General features: G+C 39.1%; 1 long non-coding RNA gene across 1 annotated transcript in view; it reads left to right on the top strand.

Moving 5' to 3' along the window:
• The window catches only part of LOC113746945 (uncharacterized), an 82986-nt gene that overhangs the window by 50600 nt on the left and 11567 nt on the right, over window positions 1–20819 (top strand). The window contains exon 3 of the long non-coding RNA XR_003463253.1: window positions 12497–12612. This is a non-coding gene — a long non-coding RNA (uncharacterized LOC113746945). The remainder of the gene's footprint in view (window positions 1–12496; window positions 12613–20819) is intronic.

Raw genomic sequence — 20819 nt, forward strand, 5'->3', positions numbered from 1 at the left:
TGTGTGTGACTTTATCAGTGGAGATCATTACGAAGAGGGTTCTTAGAAGCCACAGGGCAGCAGAGTACTCACATGTAATTACTCACACTCGACGCAGGGCCCTCCCATGGCTAGGCCCAGTGCAGGGGTTTCAGGTGTCAAGCATCCCGCTGCCTGTTTTCTCTCTGCGTGCTTACCAACAGAAAAGAATCGTTCCATCAATGTCTCCTTTAATCTCTCTACGTACACACGCACACACAGAAGTTGACCACTTTACTCACCAGTCCTAACCTTTCCTAATCCTCGAGAGTGCAGGTTTTCTTGTGAGAGAGAGGTGAACTTTCCACAGCAGCTAATTAAGGCAGTTAGGAGCATAAAATAAAAAGAAAAAAAAATCTGTTTAGAGTCTTTGTTCACGAGGGAATAAACTGCAAGAGATATCCAAGGTTGGGTTACAAAGTCTACTTAATAAAACATGTTCTCATTTTATATATTAGCTGAAAATAATTTTAAACACACAGCAAAATCATTTTTTTTAAAGCCCTGGTCACACCAGCTTTTAAAAATTTAAAAATTTACAGCAATACATTCCAATGGATTTAATAACATTCAGAATTAAAGCAACATTGAGAAGCTTTTCTACCATAAAAAGACAGATTTAAATCATTTTGATGTTAGACCAACTTATAACCAGGGTTCACCTACCATGAGTCTCTATCCCACTCTGCGCCACGTACACCTGTTCCTATACTATGTCTAACCGTACTTACCAGGGGTGGGAGAAAAAAACGATTCACATAAGTATCAGGATTTTTTGTTTTAAATCGATTTTCTTTCCCCCGAATTTAAATGCTTCATTTTAGTTTATTTAGGGTGAAATGTTTTATTTCAACTAACTAGTAACGTGAACGGAGAATGTCGGACAACTTGCAAAAATGCGGAAATAAAACCTCCACTAGCACATTTTGGATTTCTTGCTTTGAAGGGAAAAGCAGAACTGGACATGTCGAAAGCTATTTGTAAATTCCGTAATGCACACGCCATTTACTGCGGAAACACGATAAACGATACTGCCCACCTGGCGAGACACCAGAGCTAACAGCCAAACGATCTGCAGCAGCAAGCCAGCAGACACTCAAAGCAGCATTGTACATCCACTGACAGCTAAATAAGCTAAATAAATACATGAGAAAAATATTGTACATTTATTTAAGTTCACTTTATTGTGCAGTATGTTAATAAAGTTAACTATTTGTGTTGTGTAAAACATGTAAATGTAAATGTAGCAGTTTAAATCAGAAAGTCTACTTTTTTTTTTTTACCTCTTTTATATGCAGTCTAGGTTTTTGAAAAGAAAGTGTAAGTTCAAATATATTACTCCTAAATAAATCTTAAAAACTGACTCACATGTAATGTACATTTTTTGGGAAATATGACTCCTGATGTAGACATCATCGTCATTCAACTCTTTCACATGGTTTGGTGTTAAAAAAGCAAACAAAAAAATCACAAAAATCAGCAATATTGAAGATTGGCAATTTAAATCGAATCAGCACCCAAAAAATCGCAAAAGAATTTGACAGAGAGAAAAGCGAATCGTCCCAGTACTTACGTACTTATGACCGAACAGTGAGCAGAACACTGGGGGGTGTTAGTGTTTATACGACAGGCATTTTGGACCACCAGAAAGGAGGTTTTCAGGCCCGGGGTGCAGGTGATGGGAAGTGGAGTTTGTGTCGTGCCAGAACTGGAGCTGGGCAAACAAGCAATGTAGCTGGGCTCAGCAGCCTCTATGGACATAATGACAGAGGAGAAAAGACCAAGGGAGACTTTGGGAGGAAGCTACGAAGAAAAAAGTAGTGATTGACCCAGCAAGACACCACTGGACAAGAGTATATCTTACTAAAAGGCTAAAGGACATAGACTTAGCTGGACTCTTTGCTGCTGGATGAGTCTGTTGCAGTTGGACAGGAGTCAATAGTACATCCTTTCAAAAAAGATGCAGGTTAAATTTATAGTGCACTTTTTAGTCTTACACATTTTTAGTTTATAAAACTACAACTCCCTTTCCTCACATATGGTTGTGTATAAGAACAGGCTGTGACTTGCCCCAATTACAAGAACAGCTCTGCTGACTACTTTCACTGCCGAAAAAGAAATTGCAGTCATTTTGCTAAATTGCTGCCAGTGATTGGTTGAACTTGCGCTGATTATTGTGACTGTACAATTGCAAATGCCTGAGGGGACTCGGTATTACCGTGTGAATGATGTTGACTGATATTTTATTCGATTCAAATTCTGGTGTTGTTGTCAATAATATTCAGACTGGGACAGAATCCCTGAGGTGCTTTACTCAAGAGAAAAACTAAAATAGTGGAACAGTGTGTACCTGGCAGCTTGTAGTAATTAATGAGGGAGGTTCATTTTGTTCTGACTTGAGCATCTTTTGAGAACGAGCTTTTTATATTTATTTCTTTCCTCAGGTGTGGGTAATGACTAAGTGCCCTTAATTTGAGCAGTGACAGGAGCGGTTATGAGTAAAGCAGGGACATTAGTATGGAGATAAGAAGCTTTAAGTCTCAGGAGTAAAAGTGCTGAAGTGGGAAACACAATTTCCTGCATTCGGAAACACATTCTCATGTTTTCTAGTCAGTGTTTTGTTTATGTATTTACCTAGAGAGGAGATACGTTATATAACACCTCTCACCTGCACACACAAGCAATTTGAATTTCTTGTCTTTGTGTTTTGAACCTTTTCTTTTTTTTTAATCTCATCTCCTGTGTTTTATCACTATGCAAATACACTCACTCAAACATTCATTCATTCAGGAAAAGTAACACAATTATGATTGTAACCAAGAGCAGAAAATTCACCTCTATTTTTATCACTATGCACTGTTTTGTTTCTTCGTGCTCGCTCACGCAGTGACAAACCAGAAGGCTGTCTCCTGACAAAGCTGTGTGCGTAAATACACCCTGCCCCACTTTTTTCTATCCGTCATCTGTAACAGGCAATTAAAAGTTGGTTCCAGCAGCGTGCATGAGCAGTAAAATTAAAGCTTTGGCCCCATGTCTCATCTCACCCCACTTCATCGGTTTTTACTGCCCTCCTGGGCGCTTAATGTGAAGACGAAAAATGGTCACCAACAAGGTGCTGTTATCGATGGTGCTGACATTTGCGGTTACACCTTTCAACTACTTGGCAATATCAGTTTTCCATCCACCGAGGCTCGCCTCCTCCTCTCGTCCTCTCTAGCTTTATCTCTCATATTGAGTATAAGCACAGCCACAGTCCTCCCTGATTCACTCCATCACTCTCTCTCTTTCTTTACTTCTCTGACAGTGAGCAGTAATCCTAAACTCCCTGTCCGTCTGCCATTATTTACCTCTCTCTCTGCATGCATTTTGATGTATATTTGCGAAGAGAGAGGGGCAGCTCTATTAATTAGGAGCATGGTACCGTTAAAAAGGATCCACAGGGAGAGATGGCAGTACTTGCTGCACTCAACCTGCCCGCCTTGTCCTCCCACAGTGCTGGTGATTAATGATGTCAGCCATATCATGGGGGCCCTTATCAGACATGGACTCTCCCACCAAACAAAGCCAGGGTTAGAAGCTTGCTGTTTAACTGATGAAGTGGGACCGATGGCGAGGGGAAGCCAGGCGATGCAGTGAATGCTAATGACCTCTGGAGTCGATTGTTACTGTAGGTGAGCGCCTGGGAATGTTAACTGTTAACCTCCCCAAGCCCAGTCTTACTGTGATGTGTGTGTGCCGGTGTTTTGCTGTAATGCACAGGGGTGGAAGACATATTCACATCCTTCACTTCAGTAAATGTAGTAATACAATAATGTAAAAGTACTTGCAAACTTGTGCTTGTAAATGTCCTGCATTCAGAATCTTACCGAAAGTATACATGTACTATAAGAAAAATGTACACAAGGTAACAAGAATAAAAGTACCGGTGCTGAATGGCTCCTTCCAAAGGGTTAAATACATTATAGGAATATTATCACTCATGCATGAATGCGTAAGAGTTTTTATTGCAATTGTTCAATGTGATGATTTCAATGACTGTATATTGACTGTTGGGCTGTTTAATCTGCAACAATCTCAATCCTATTCAAACATGTCTGTCTGGGAGACCTAAAACTGTAAATGCTTTTAGAAAATTCCTGTTAATTTAATAACTTTTCACAAAACTGTATGGTAATTTTAGTCAAATTAAATACTAGATTTTCTTAATTTCTTCATAGATGCATTTTTAATCTCTATATCTAAGCATCCTAAGGCAATAGCTGTCACAATTTTTGTTACGTACCACTTACCATGATTAACAGTCTTTGATAACATTGCCTAAATATTAACTTACCTTTTACAGATGTTTAATTAATCTATAATCACAGGCACATGCAGGTTGTTGATTTTGTATTAAAACATCAATTAGTTTATGTATGCTTTAGTCCATCTGTCACATCAGTTTACTTTTTGTTAACTATAAAAATGTAATACATCCATTACTTTTTGTTTAGACATTAGATTTTGTTGTGATAAAATGCCAACAACCCTTTTCTTTTTACTTTTCATAAGCAAATATGACTCTTTTTCATTGAACAACGCATTGTGTTTATGAAGCTGACAATGTTTTTCATTGCAGTTGAAAGTGCAGTATTTTCCTCTGAAATGGAGTGGAAATACTCGAAACTGCACTTAAAGGACCATTGTGTAGGGTTTTTTTTTATTGCAGTTACCTCACCTCAACCTTGTGCTCTAAGCATGTAGGAGAAACTACAGCAGACACGAAACGCCAAAAACTGCAAAAGGCCCTATACACAGCCAGTGTTTAGTTTGTCTTCTCTGGGCTACTGTAGAAACATGCAGGTTCAACATGGCGGACTCAGCTGAAGAGGACCTGTGGTGACTGTATATATACAAGGCTCATTGTAAGGTAACAAAAACATCATGATTCTTATTTTCAGGTGATAATACGCTAATGAAAACATTATTATACATATTACATGCAATTCCTGCTGTATTATGCAAATAGACGACCCCTAAATCAGACACACTTTAAGAACCTTACTGAAGTAATTGCACTTAGTTACATTTCACCACTGGTAAAACATCTTGAATTAATGGACGATTACACGCTGAGGCACAAGTGTGCATTTTCACACTAGGCAGCAAGGTTATATCATTTAATGGGATGCTTTGAATTAACGATCTTATCAGATCTGATGGAAGCAACAGAGATCAATAAAACACTCTCTGTGTCTAATCAAACTCCAATCTTTATCCAGTTATGTGCGTTATTTCCTGGTTATGAGATATCTCCTCTGATACACTCGCTTTCAACTTTATCATCTACGTGCATCGCATATTTTGAAAAGGAGCTCGGTGAGACCTTGCATGTGCGATATAGTGTATCAGTCCTATCTGTCCTCGACAGAGAGAGAGAGAGAGAGAAAGATTAGATCTCATCTTTCTGACGATCTGCCACTACAAAGGCGATATCTCTCCTCCGTCCTCAGATTGCTATCTCTTATGGGACAGAAATAGAATACTGTATGAGATATAAGACACTTGTGTTTTATCAAGCTGTGTAGGACGTCTAATGAGGCAGCATGCAATAAGGATTATTCCAGCAGAGCCTCTTGAAATGCATTAAATGTTATTACCCCCAATCTAACTGTGGCTTTGATTGAGTTAAGTTAGTGGGTGGGTTGGGGGGTACATGTGAAAGGCTCTTCATATTCTCCACCTGAGTTCGAATGAGAGTGATGTTATCAGCTGTACATGATAGGACGATATTGTTTGGAAGAGCAACAAAATCCACTTTACTTCACGAGATCAAACAAACCTACATGTGAAAATCATTTGAATAACCCCCTGAGAGAGCTGAGTAAACACTACCTACAGGAATAGATTCTTTTCATGTTGAAGAATAAGCTGCACGCTGTTCTGTTTACATCTCACGCGTACATGATACAAAAGAAACCATATATATACAGAGATGGTTCATTTGTTTCTGTTTGTTCACTGCACATAATTTGCTGTAGGCAAATGTCAAGAAAGCATACAAGCCTGGACATGAATACTTAATGACTGTCATTTATTAGTTATTCTTCGTTTATCATGGGAAATGCCTAAGTGTAGGGATGTTTGACAGAGTGCACAGATTAGATACAGCATAAATTGACCGACCTTTTATATGAAACGGACGCAAATTAAAGTGTGTGTGTTGTTTCTGTGTAATTGTGGGTTTTTTTTTAGCCACTTGGGATGGCAATCATTTTGGTCTGGACTGAATTATCAGACGTATCTTATGAAGGCGGTCATGGGGATGAATCCTGATGACACTGGTGATCGTGACCGCCACTGTGACATTTACACTTTTGTTTTTTAGTGGAATATCTTGATTATTACTGGATGGATTGCCATGAGGTTTAGTCCAGACATTCATGGTTCCCAGAAGGTAAATCATGATGACTTTGGTGATCCCTAACCTGGGATTGAGCACTACCAGCAGGTGAAAATTTTCACTGAGAAGTAATTATAGAACTACGAGATGGATTAGATATTCATGGCTTTTAATTGATGAATCCTAATACCTTATTTCCCTTACTGTTCCCTAACAAGGACCCTGCCACAACAATATTTCATTTACAGTTTTGTGGAGGGGAGAACGTGGAGGAGGGATGTCGTCGGTTAGGCTGATCTGGAAGAACGTGCTGAAAGCCAGGCAGTGGAAGATTCATAGTGGGGGTTCAGTCTCAGGTGTGTTTCCACCCAAGCTGCTAACAGACCCCCAGGCGATACCTAAAATGAGACATAGGAGAAAAATGCACTGGATTGAATCGGAAAGGATGAGGGGAGGGAAGGGAGGGAAGGGAGGATGAAGTGATGTGGATAGGGGTGAGATAGAAAAGTGAATGGATGCAGTGAAGGGGACGGAGGGTGGATCGAGGAAACTGAGGCAAACAGGACCATAAGAGAAGGTCATGTATAAGTATATTGACTTATGATCAGAGGTGTGGCCCTGCTCTCAAACTTAAGTTAACTAAATAATTGCATTTGTCTAGCTCACAGGTTCTCAAACACTTCTGGTATGCCCCACTTCGATAGCTTGTCTAAGGTCACTGTAGGGATAGTATTAAATTGTAGATTTTTATGGGGACATTGACTTCTTCTCCTTGAGAAACAGAGCAGCTGTATGTTTGTGTTTATAAAAGCAGGCACCATTCGGATTATTACTATAATAACCAAAGTCAACGATGTCTCACTGCCTAGACACAATAGGTAGGTACATAACATAGAAGCCTCTTCAGAGTCAGATAACAATGTCGGACCATTAAGGGTAGTTTCTTTGTTGTCCAACTGTAGTAGCTCTATGATGGCGCCTATTGAGAATCAGACCACCATGAGGTCAACATTTGTGGGTTTAAGTGAAATACCTCAAGACCTATTCAATGGACTGCCATAAGATTTGGTACTCACATTCATGTCCCCACCCTCAGAGTAAAATGTAAGAACTTTGCAGATCCCTTAACTTTTCAGCGAGCACCATCAACCAAAGCTGTACTTTAAGATTAACATGGTAAACATTATATCTGCTAAATATCAACATATCAGTATTGTCATTGTGAGCATACTGAAATTAGTATTTATCCCACACAGCACAGCTGAGCCTAAGTACAGCCACATGAGCATGGCTGGAGACCTCTTCTCTTTCTTGGGCAGGAGGATGTTTTTGAGGTAATTGACCAAACACTTGAAATGAAATGAAAGCGTGCGCACAAGCGAGATTGTTTCTATGTAAATGTGTTCTTTCCCATCACTTACTCTAGCCTTTTTTTTGTGCCGTGTGAAACACGCAGTGTAACTGTGTTGCTCACTGTGTGTTGTATGTGCATCCCTTTTGCTGTTTGACTCGATATTAGCTGCCAGCAGATTGTCTACGGGGCGCGTGTGAATCCAGTTTTACCCACCGAGGGATACCGCTTCTCTCATTTGCCGTGAAATATAAAAGGAATACGAGACATTTTCCACCAAGTGTGGCTCCTTCTTCCCTTTCAGCATCTTCTTTTCATCACTCTCATTCATCCTGTGTGCCGGAGAGGTCCGCAAGACTCATTAGCGCCCGCCTCTGTGTTTCATGCCATGTTTCCCCAAAGGCATTACTAGCACCATTAGCCCAGGCAGCAGTGAGATTTCAAACTGCCTGGGCAGACGGATGCCTTCCAAACCAAAGTGTGCTGCCTTTCTTTAATTAGCATTTTTTAAACATCAATATATTTTCCTCTGGCCTCCCAGGACCAAAACTCTGCCGAATTAATTATTAAAGCCTTGCTGTCTTCCACATTCAATTTCTTACTTCCTTTGAAAGCAGTCACGGTTTCCAAGTTTCTGTCTCTTGTTGGATGTGAATGCAGGGTGGACATTCAGCCCTCTCTTTCCCTCAGGTATGCTTTAATAGCACACATTTTGTGTATAAAATGATCCATTTGGGTCCATACCAAGAATGCAAGCTGCACTGCTGTCCATGAATACTGGTGTGTGCAAGCCTTTGCTGTCCACAGGCCAGTTTGTAATTATGTGTACATTCCGTTGTTTAATTTATTTTCTAAGGTCAGATTTTAATCAATGTGCTGTTTTCTAAGTAAGGCAGGAACAGAATCACCTGCTAAAAAAAATGGATGACTCCTCTTCAAAATTCCCCCAGGTGGAGAACAGAGGGTAATATCTCTTTCTACCTGTCATAAAAAAAGGAAGAAATAGTGAGGCCACAGACTGCAGAAGACAGGGGATTGGATTGGAGGCACAATATGGTTGAAGAGATAAAGTTGAAAAGGAACGAGATAACCCTTTCCCTCTTTTGGCCTTGGCAAGCCTCTGTGACAGAGAAAGGTGGGGATAACCACGGCCTGTCTCCATGGTAACCACTCTAACTTCAGCTCTAATACAGTATATCTCCTTACTGGATGCACACATCTGCTCCAGCTACCAGAGGTCATCTGCTGGGCATTTGGCTAAATAATGTGAATAGTTCACAGTCGATGGTTCTGTTATTGTAGATGGGAATAACAACATATACAGTATATGGCTGTTTATGGCTGTTTGTTATATTTATATCTTTGTATAGGATTTTTTTTTATTCCAAACTCTTTAAAAATACCTAAACCTCTCACAGTTTTTTCAGCTTTGCTGATGAAAGGTGGTTACATTTAAGTTTAAATTTACAGCGAGGGTGTTATTTTCGTAGCTCTGGCCAACAGTTTTATTGGTTATAATAACATTGTACTCACCAAAGTAATTGCTGAGTGCGCCGACAACCCTTAAAATAGGTCAGAAGAAGGCAACTAAGAGAAGCGGCGACATGATCACACAGGGTCTAAACAACAAAAAAATATGACCCAAGCTTGTAAACACCCATCACAGCTTGCAGAACGACTGCTCATACAATTTTGACCTTCCGCATTCACCATAGTCTAAACCAACAGAGCTGATATGCTGTGAAAATAAAGTCTAAGTAGTCAATGGTTCTTTTTAAAAAACAAAAGAGAATTTGAAAGAGCTAACCTGGTGAAGAAAACCTGCTGGAACTCCTAAATATCTGCTGTAAATATGGATATATTTGATTTATAAATATGTAGACAATGTGACATCACTTCAACTTGTTTTGATCACAGATGTCTTTCATTTTAAGAGTGTATTATTATTACAAAGTGTTCATACCGCTTTTCTACTTCTGAAATTGGATGTCCCACTGTCAGAATATTTATATCAAAATATTAGCACACATGGCAAAATACAGCACTGTAAACTAGAGATTTAAGTATCAGATTATTAACGCATCCTGGTAGTCAGTAAAACATTCACAACAGGAAAGAAACCAATTAGCCAATCAGCATTTTAACACAACTGCTGTCATTTTCAATTTGATCTGAAGTTCTGCACAGAGAAAACTGTCTTAACATTACTGACATGACAGGCCCAAACAAGCAGAAACAAGCTGTGCATTTGTCTGAGCTTCCTAAGATCTGTTAATATCACATTAAATCAAACAGAAAATGATAGAAGTTCTATTAAAACACATGAAACATGAAAGTGGCTCATTTGGCAGATTCTCCACAGGAGTAAAATATCCCTGATGATGTCATAGTGATGTCACCAGGGTTTTACCAGCCTGGGGACAAATGTAAAACAGAAACTTGAGGTGTGGAGTTTGAAAGACAAGGGCTTTTACCAGGCAGGGAGGATTTAATGTAAGATGCTATCAAGTTGCATTATGGGAAACGGAGGAATCAGAGATTTTTGAAGCTTGAATCACACTAGGGGCTAAATAACATCATATCTTGGCCTCCGCTGCTTCAGCTTTACAGACATGAAATACTAAATCACTGGAGGACTCCTTTAAAAGATCATATATAACAAAAGAGGCCCCAGATGAAGTCTCTTGAATGGACCTAGTGCTGAGACTGTTTTCTCAGCTGTTTTTTCCAAGGTCGAGAATGAACTCTTAATGCGTAAAACTGCATAAAACACTGTTGTAGTTTCTCCATTAATAGCTGTATTGAATTCTTTTCTTACCGCCTCCTCGCATTAATAAATAAAATGCTCTCTGGCTCTGTCTGTGGAGGTTTAATTGCACCAATGAGGTTGTTTTTCTTTCCAGAAAGCAGCTCTGCCTCTTTGAAATGTTTGTATAATTAAGAATCCAATCTGTCAGATTTTCCACTCCCATATGTTAGATTTGAGGCAGCCTCATCTCGCACTGCTTGTCTGGTCTGCTCGATTTGATCCAGATTATATTTCACAACCTTTGGGCACTGTTGCTCTGAACCAGTGCAGGTAGTACAAAGTTGCCTGAATACACCCAGAAAGATATAAAGTCATAATTGGATCACTGTCTACAGTGAAGACTCTTCATGAAATAAATGTTATACAAGCAAGCAGGGTAGAGTAACCTCCACAGCAGCAGACAATATGGCTTTATTTAGCAGGTGGAGAAACAGATGCTGAAGCACAAAAGCAGACAAACAAAGAGAAAAACGGGAGAGATATCTTTGCTAATTCATTTCAATCAAAGCCTTCCCTCACATCTGATCCTCAGAACTACCATAAACCTGAAACCAATTGTATTTTATCTGCCTGTTAACCTATAAAGCCACATATCAACATAATTATGCCCAAAGTATTTGATGATTTGCTTTGAACGCTCCAATTTAAACTCTTTGATATGTCATGATTTCAATTAGAAATCACTTCTAAAGTCTACTGAGCATCCCTAATTTCTATTGTTCATCTATGTTCAAAGCACACACACACAAACACACACCACCACCACCACACACAGCGATAATACCTTATTTGAAGCGGTTAGCGCTGCTTTTTGCACAAAGACATGGGTTGACTGGTTTTATTGCATGTCTCGATGTGCTGCCTGCAGTGTATACAAGATTTAAAAGGTCTCCATATAACAGATCAAGCACAGAAATAAAGTGAGATACAATTCACATTGTTACGAGAATCATGTTAAAGAACAATTCTCTTTCATTCAGACATGATTAAAAAAGAAAATAAACATAACAATGTGCATTTTATTTCACTTCATTAATTAGTTTGAGTTGTTTTAATTTCGGCATCTTTAATCTCCCGTAGTAATTCTCAAAAGTCTAATTACAAAAGCACTTTAACCTGATATTTGCTCTTTTTTCTTGCCAATAAGACAATCTTTGATCCATGCCGGGCTGGCAGGGGAACTGAAGCTTCACATACAAGACCACTTTCTTGGATATTTGCACTATTTCGTTCAACAATGCCATCCGGATAAATTTTTTTGAAAGGCTAGTTTGAATAAATTCAACTGTAAAATCTTTCATACTGTAAGTTCCTCGACCAGCTGTGACTTGAAGTATTAGCATATGTATTGGATGGGAATAGGCTGGTAGAGAATGCGGCTTTGTGCGGACTCTTATGCCTTTTTGCCTCAAAGCTCCGCAGAGCTTTGTCATTCAAATTATCCCGAGGGAGCAAAAATGTGAAATCATCTAAAAGTGGGAGAGGAAATACTTTGCTAATTTACATTTAGTTAAAAGTGACCTTTAGTGAAACAGTATCCTGCAAGGAACACGAGTGTTGCTGCTTCTGTCTCCATCAAACAGTTTTTTTGGTCTGTTAGCCTTAATGCAAGGTACTGTAAACTAGTTTTATTTGACCTAATCTCATTATTTGTCTTTGTGCAATTATATTCTGGCTCAGTTTGAAGTCTGATTTCATTTCAAAGAGACATAAATGCTTGTTCTGGGTACCTTAATACTTCATCACAGCAAATATAAACATCCTGCTCAAATGGGAGTGCGTTGTCTGCAGCCGCTTTAACGCACACACACATTGTTTTGTCCCTGAAAATAAGATGATACAGAGACATTTGTGATTTGTGGCTTTCTATCGTCTCCCTGCACACATAACCATCTGTAAATCTGTCGCGTTCTCCGTGCGGTGCTCTTTTTCACAGGTGCTTTGGCTGTCATGTGAGTCCTTTTGACATTTGCCTTGGATTGGGTTGCCATCTGTGAATGAGATGAGCTTTTTTCGCTGTGCTTCCCATCTGAACCACACACAGTGCCGAGGGTAAGAGTTGTTTATAATGCACCTCCATATCCTTTTTTTCCTCCCTCCCTCTTTCTCTTTTCCTCTCTGCCTGCGTTTTTTGCCTCTCTGCTTGTGTTGGATCTTTCATGTGATAGGAAAACACCCACGCCTCATACTGACCTTCCAGGGTGAAAAAAACAACAACTCTGTGAATCAATACTTTGAGCCATACCGTTCCTTTTGCATGTCTCAAAATCATGTTCCATTCCTCGCACACGTGCATAATTCGCTTGGCTTCATGTTCAGTCTGAATGTCCGTTACTGCTCAGTCGTTTGGCAAAATTTGAGATGCAGGCAGGGATTTGGAGGTCTGGGAGCGGGCTATGTTTAGTATGCAATTAACGTCTGATAGGGATGGTGAGGGTTGTTGATGGTTGCTTTTTTAAATCAGTCCGCCTTCCAAAAACAAAGCCCAAGGCCCATTCATGAACTATTAATACATTCAATGAAAATATACTCTTCTGTCATGAAGCAGATCTCGTTGAGGAGACTAGTAGGAACCACTGACAGTAAATGGACGGCATATGCATGACATCACCCGTAGATTTCTGAAGAGCAAATCTGTGCCATCTCTTATGGCACCTACATGTTAATAATAGCAGCCACACCGTTAATTATGCATAACTTTATGTCTTAATGTAATCTAAACGGGTAAGTTGAGGAAAAATTCAGACTTGGTACAGTTGTCATAAACTGGGAAATTAGCTATAGAGACCAAAACAGTTTTTTTTTTTACCAGGCTGTAAACATGTTTATTTCTGCTGTTAAATTGGACATTTTAACATGAGGGCTTATGGAGATTGACTTCTTCTGTAGCCAGCCTCAAGTGGCTGTTTAAAGAACTGCAGTTTTTGGCACTTCTGCATTGGCTTCAGTTCACAGTCACGAAGGTTGCCGCTTCGTAGGAACACATGAATGCAACCAGGGACCTAAACAAAGGTGGCTTGTCTGGAACCGTTAGATACTATTATAAAACAGCTGGTGAATGACCCTGTGTCCCAAATCCAAATCCATTGTTTGGGATAGCACAAACTGAAACAGGCGTCTCTCTGAAGTTGCTCATAATTACCTTGGCATAGTTAAAAAAAAAAGGTCACATCTACCTTATTTAATGACTGATGTAATGCACCACCTGGTGAGCACGCATACACAAATTAAACCCACCCAGTGGTGCATGACCAACAGGTGCCTGCTGGGTTCTAGGCTTGGCTAAATGCTGAAGCACTCATGGTGAATCCTGCAGGTGATTTTTGCTACTTTGCGTCCTTCAGTGACTTTTTTTTGGTGCTGTTTCTGACATGTTTTTGAATTTTGTTTCCTTTGTGATTAATTCAAGTGAGGCTACACAGAGGAAGGACTTTGTGTATGCATAATTGATAATCAGTGGTATGCACAGGGTACAAAATCTGTTCCATGTGTAGGATGTGTGTTTCACAAGATAGCATTATTATGGCCTTGACCAACCCTGAGTTGAGCTTGGCCACATTTCTATCTAGACTGTGGAGGTACTTTTTGTATGTGGGTGCAGTTTGCTGATTTTCTTTTATATGAAGTTGCATATATTTACTGTTTTATTTTCTGTTGTTTTGTTTTTTTACAACATTTGCTTGATTTAACCGGTATAAACCATGACTGCTTCTGGTTTTCTATCTGAATACAGAGACAAATCATTTTGTAGATTGAACACAAACACATAATGACCTCTTGGTAGGACTCTACTATTAAAGGATTTTGTCAAATACGTTTTAGAGGAAACACAGTTACTGTGTGGACTTTGTTCACTGTCCACATTGGTTGTGTTTGTGCTGCAGAGAAGTCATCAGGAAGTGAAGCGGTCATGGTGACTGAAACATCTTGACCCTAAGAAGTAAACATGTCACGTGTTGTGCTTTAAGACTGCAGTCTTTCCCAATCCTATTAAGACTGTGCTCTGAAGAAAAACAACAGTATCAGTTGCCAAATACTCAAAAACCACATGTTTACAGTCAAGTGAGCCTTGTGAGCAAAGCAAACAAAGTTATCAGAAAGAAGAGGTCAGGGTGGATCGATGGGCTGAAAAAAAAGTCAGACTTTGACACTGGAAACCACCGTTCACTTCCTGTTTCCCACCAACTTGCAACATTTCATTTCACGATGACAACAGTAACCTTAACCACATGGTTACTTTTTTCATCATGACAATGAAAGGTCTTTTAACCATAAACAAACAGTTATTATAATACAAACCATCCCAGTAACAGTTAGGGAAAGGACTGAAATATAAATCCTTCTAATAGATGTGTTTTTTTTTTTTTTTGTATTTTGTTGTTTCATTTGAAAACTTTGCTACCTAGATTACATTCAGTGCTAACGTTTTAAAACTCTGTGCAAAATATTTCTGCATGGCAACAGTATGGTATATTTAAGCACTGGCTAGGGTTAGAAAGATACATGCTGTGGCAAATAAGTTGTGTTATTTTAAGGACAGGCAATTAAAACAGTTGGTGAAGGTTTTTAAAAATCATGATTAGGGTTAAAGGATGAAAACTCCAAACTCTGCACCCTTTCCTTCTACCTTGCTGCATAAATGCTTCCACTGAATGTTGCCATTAGACATAAATTACGAGGTCTTAAATTATCCAATATGGATCTAACTCCTGTGACACTGGGCTATTCCTTAAGTGCTTGTAAACAAAGGTTGCCAGTGATCATTATGCAGATATTTTAAGTATACGCGTGTTGCAACTTCACAAAAAATGTTTTTCTCATTATCAGTTCAGGCGTGATGCATCACATATCCATTTAGCTGAAATGAAGCTACTGTAAATGAATTCTGCATGTTTGGTTTTTCATCCCCCTCAGCTTTTTTAATTGGCTGGTAATAGCTCTGACACCGAACAAAGGGGGAACATAACCAGCCTTTAAACACAACACAGCAGAGAAAGACGGAATGTTGTTCTGGGACAATGGCAGAGTTACTGTCGTTACACAGTATGCAAAAATCAATACAGCAGTCTTGTATGTGACAGACAGGTGGGAGGCAGCAGAGTGGTTTGGTATTTATCATTCAGACTCTCAAGGTTCAGTCATGTAAAACTTCCTGGAAGTAAACAATGTGCGTTATAACCGGCAAGACGGTTAAACTCATTTAAAACGTCCTTTTAAAAAACTAATATATTTAGATTTATTCATTTTTACTGGGGTTTTAGAGTTGCCAATTGGAGAAACACAGTTTGTGATGGTGGATGGTAAAATGAGATGATTTGGAGTTCATTTCAGGTGATTATTTGAAAATTGTATTTACAAAGCAGTCTAGACCAGAATCCATGTTTGACTCACAAGGTAGAGAGTTTAAAGCTGTCGGTGTCTGGCAGTATGGAGTTTGTTTTGACTGGAAGGCAAAGTTTAGGCTAACAACAATGTAAAGTTGCTCTTTAAGAAGTTGCTGAGCCTCTTTGTGAGTTCACACGTCAATAATGCCTGCAGTTACTGCATCAGAATCAGAAACATTCATGCAAAAATCAAAGTTGTTTTTCAAAGACAACCAAATTCATCTTTCCCGACCAAACTCGTCTTTGAAGATTGATTATTTCCTGTTTTTTTCCCAAGAGTGTTGCTTCTAAAATGAAAGTGAAAATGGGACTTGCCTCTTTATCTCTCTCTGTGCATGTAGGCTGAAGCTTGCAGTTGGACAAGGTGTTAGCTCTTAGCTCTCTTGTTAAGGAACAAAGTGTCCACCTATTTTCAAATTTGCTCATATTGATTGGCTCAATGTGTTTGTAGAAATGTAATAGGCCTAAGAGAAATTAGATGATTTTCATTGTCGTGCAAACATCTGTGAATCTGGATTGTTTTTAAATTGGATTCGCTTTCCAAACATGGGAAAAGGGAACGCCCAAAACGCCCAAATGACCCTACATAAGACCTGAGCTGAGCAAAAGATGGCAAAAATAATGAAATCAGATAAATATATAGCATTTGAGGGATAACATCACCCAGCTGGTGTGGGACTGCATCCTTCAGGTCAAGCTGGAGAAAGATGTTGGTGAAAAGGTTGCACTGGATATGAAGTGCCAAGTATGAGTATCAAGTATTTTTATCGATGGATGGTGAATGAAGCAGTGTGCTGATGGCCGAGAAAGTAAAAATAGGGCTGTCACTAGTGACCAAAAACATCGTTGGGGTGTGAGTTGTAATATTAGGGTTAAAGGGACATACAGTACCACAGCAGACATTTTGACTTCTCATTGGTGTAAATAATAACATAACATAACGATGGCTCTATTCCATTAAGTGTCCTGGTAAGCTGTGACAGTGAGTGAGCTTATAACAACATCACCGCCTGGAACTGGCTCTGCTAAATGGAATGCAGCCGTCATTACTTTTAATTAACATCACCTGTGCTTGCTACTCTACGTCTGCCTAAAATAGCAACTCGTTATATGCCACATGTTGTCATCCAATATCGAGGAAATCCCCAGGGAGTTTTTGCATTCAAAACTTTTGGAAGTCCGTGTTAGAAGCAGTAATTTGGGGCACTCCCTCGTCGCTTAGAGATGAAGATGGTGTTATGGTTTCGTTCTAAAAAGTGAACCCAAACAGTAAACAAAAGGTAACTTTAATAACTCGCTGAACAGGCAGGTAAACACAATATAAACAAAAGGTGAGTGAGGAGTCCAAAAACAAACCAAATCCACAATTCAAAGTCCAACAATGAAAAATACAGAACTGAGAGCGACTATGAGCACAAGGTACATGGACAACAATGGACTGAGGAACAAACACAGACAACACGATGGACTAAATACACAAGTGAAAGCAAGATGGCAAGACACAGGTGAAACCAATAAGGCTGGAACAGACCAAACAGATCGAAATTGGTGGGAAACACAACAATAGCAGGAAGTAAAGTTACAGATATAATGAAAACTTAAAATAATAAAATAGGAAACACTAAACAAGAAACCCAAAACCATGACAGATGGTCAGTATAAACCACAACATTCCTGGTTTGAGTCGTATTGAGAATCTCTTTAGTCAAGTTCCCAAATTTAGTGCAGATTTTAACCAAATTTCCAGATGCTTGGCACAAAAAATGCAAATTGATTGATGATTCCATCCACTACTGTTGGATGCAAATATTAGAAGCTATGTGCATTGAGATTGTGCTGGTGGCACTGTTTCTCCAATTATTAAACCATTGCAGAAGAAGAAAGGGTAAGATAATGTGAATAAAAGAACAAATAGGATAGGGAACATGATAGAACTTTTGTAGTTCGTTTGTTTTATTTATTAATGTGGACATCGTTCAACACAGAGATTATGTTTGTCTTCAGTGGACATTTATGTAAAGATAAAAATTGTAAATGCACATGAAACCAGTCGGATACCTCATTTCTTGTCTAGCTGCACTGTCTGCAGTAAAGAAATAAAAATGCCAATGAAATACGTAAAGAAAGACTGCCAGTGCCTACTTCTTTTGGAGTGTTTTTTTATTTAGTAGATATCAGTGACAGTTATGGTTTCTGACTAGAAGTAAGAATCACTTTAGGAGTCGTTCCCATTATATATTTTATTCCTTCCTACAAATTTATTTAGTGGAGGAAGCAAGAAAACATCTGGATCCGTGGAACAGCTTTTATTTTACTTGTGTGCACAATTTCAAATACATTCAAAGTTTTCATGAATGATGAGTTATTTCTCAATCAGGATGGTAGTAGGAGACACAGTCTGGCAAGAACAACAGAGTGTGGTAAGGTATGGTTTTACAAAAGAAAGTAGTCTTCTTGAAATCTCTATAGTATTGTCAAGTGGACCAATATCACCTTTCCTACTGCAATATATATTTTCACAACAAAGCCGGACAAAGTCTGCTATACAGTAATATAAAAATTGTATATCTTTGTGCGGCATCAATTTTGTTGACTACCGTTTACACAAGAAAGTAAATTAAATGAGGCTTCCCACGCTGTGCACTGTGCTTTTTGCAGCTTCATCAACTCGGTCCTCAAGTTTGCACATAAAGTCTAAACTAACAGAGGTCTGGCATCTCATAACTCTAAGATGTCCATGTATGCGTCTGAAGTGCTAACTAAAGTCTTCCTCTTCTCTCTCTATTAGCACCATGACATCATCTTATAACTACACTGCTCTTCATGTAGCGGAATACGCACTCTACTTAATTAATTGAATTGCAAGGCCATCCACTTGGACGCTTGCATTACAGGCTTGAGTAAATTAATTGGGTGAATCCCTCATTCCCTTAAGTTGGCATCAGCGAGAGTCAAAGGGAGATAAAAAAAAAAAACCTTGGATCTTACAAACGTAAAAGATATCTGATGTCGCAACAGAAGGAGTGAATTAAAAGGTGCAGCTTCTAATTTTATTCACTTGAGCACTAGTCATACATCTTGCTCATTTGGATTCACTTGATGAAAAGGCCTTTTAATGGAGTATTTGATCGTTACAAGAATAAAACATTTTGTGATGATTTAATAAGGATTTCTTAAACATCGGGTCAGGTCACAGATTCTTTGCGGGCCCACTGCTGCTTAATTGCCCAAAGAACGAAAACTATACCAAGCTGCCTATGCAGTTACAGCCCTGTAGTACATCCTCAGCCCTCCACTGATGAACCAATGAGCAGCTCCACTGAGGCAGTTTGGAGTAAAGAGAGTTACACAAGGGCACCTTGACAGCAGGTGTTAGGGAGGGAGAAAAAGTCTAAGGAAAGAGTAAATTCTCACTTGGGTTCCTGTTTGAGTAATAGCAGCTTTTCTTTTAAAACAAACCCCCGGAATTAGAGGCACTGACTGGCCGCCGCTCTGCAAAATGTATTGTACGACCAGTGGGGCTTAATGTTCCCCAAAGCACAGAGATCAAGCTGCAATATATCAGGTCAGCTTATACAGACAGGAATGCCATATCAAGCGTCAAATCATAGGGTTCAATAATGGCTTCATCTGAGCCTCTCGGAATGAAACGCTGGAGATAGGAAAAAAAACGGAGCCCTTTAAACGTGACCTGGAAGATTCCTCTTTGAAAGGCCAAGAGAATGGCAGGTGTGATCTAATACACAGGCCTGATGGCAATTTAGCCTCCCCTAATTCCAGCTCTCCAGCTCAAATCTCTGTCTCTCAATTACTTCTGACATTTTACATTCAGATTCTTCACACAAGAGCTACTTGAGGAGAAGAGATTGTTTTTCAAGAAAGGACCAACTGGCAGACCGTCTTTTCTCTCTTTTTGAATCTTTTTTTCATTTTTAAACTCAAAGGACTTCAAATAGCAGGAGTGTAAATTATATCTTCCATACCATACCATTCTTTATCTGCTCTTACCCAGCATCCAGTGAACGTCTCACATACATACACTTGTTGGACTACACTTGTCTCCACCTGGCCAGCCAAACAAATAAATACTCATGAATATTTATCAATGTTCTTGATTGTATGCTGTATATATATAAAAGACAGCATGTATGTTGTATGTATGTAAATTAGACTATATTCAAAATAGAGTTAAATACTCAAAGATAGTTTTAATTCCCCACTTTGATCCAAATGAATTTAACATTTTAACAACTACTGGTGGTTTTGGGCATTTATGGTCCACACAGGATAGATTTTAATAATCCCTTAACTTTACCTTTTAGAATCATCATGGGGTCAAATTTTAATTTGTTCAGTACTTTGGTTCATGACCTGGTTCAACACCTGCAAAACAAAAAACTAAAACGGCATTCCCATCAGCCTCTGCCATTAGCAAATATTAGCATGCTAAAATGCTAAACTAATGTGGTCCACATGATAAACATGAAAACAGATGCTATAGGTGACGCTAAACTATGATGTAATGAATGAGTTTGTAAATTGTTACATTACTCGTTTCTTAAAAGAAGTCACAGTTTCTTTAAGAGCGCCCACTTAAAGTTCATGTATTGTAGATTGTCGTGTCAGCGCGCTCTGACGCTCTCGTCTATTTGTAATCTGCTCTCTTGACAACAGACATGACATGATATTAAAGAAGGTAAGCGCAGGAGGTGAAGAGAGCGGCTTGTAAAGCACTAAATCGATATCATCCAGCCAACATGCCACCACACACACACACACACACACACACACACATGCACACACACACACACGCACAATCACTTCACATTAGTTCTTGGTTTTGTATGGTGTGTGTTGTTTCTGCTTTTTTGTATC

The sequence above is a fragment of the Larimichthys crocea genome, chromosome XI (genome assembly GCF_000972845.2).
Source record: "Larimichthys crocea isolate SSNF chromosome XI, L_crocea_2.0, whole genome shotgun sequence".
Taxonomy (NCBI): Eukaryota; Metazoa; Chordata; class Actinopteri; family Sciaenidae; genus Larimichthys; species Larimichthys crocea.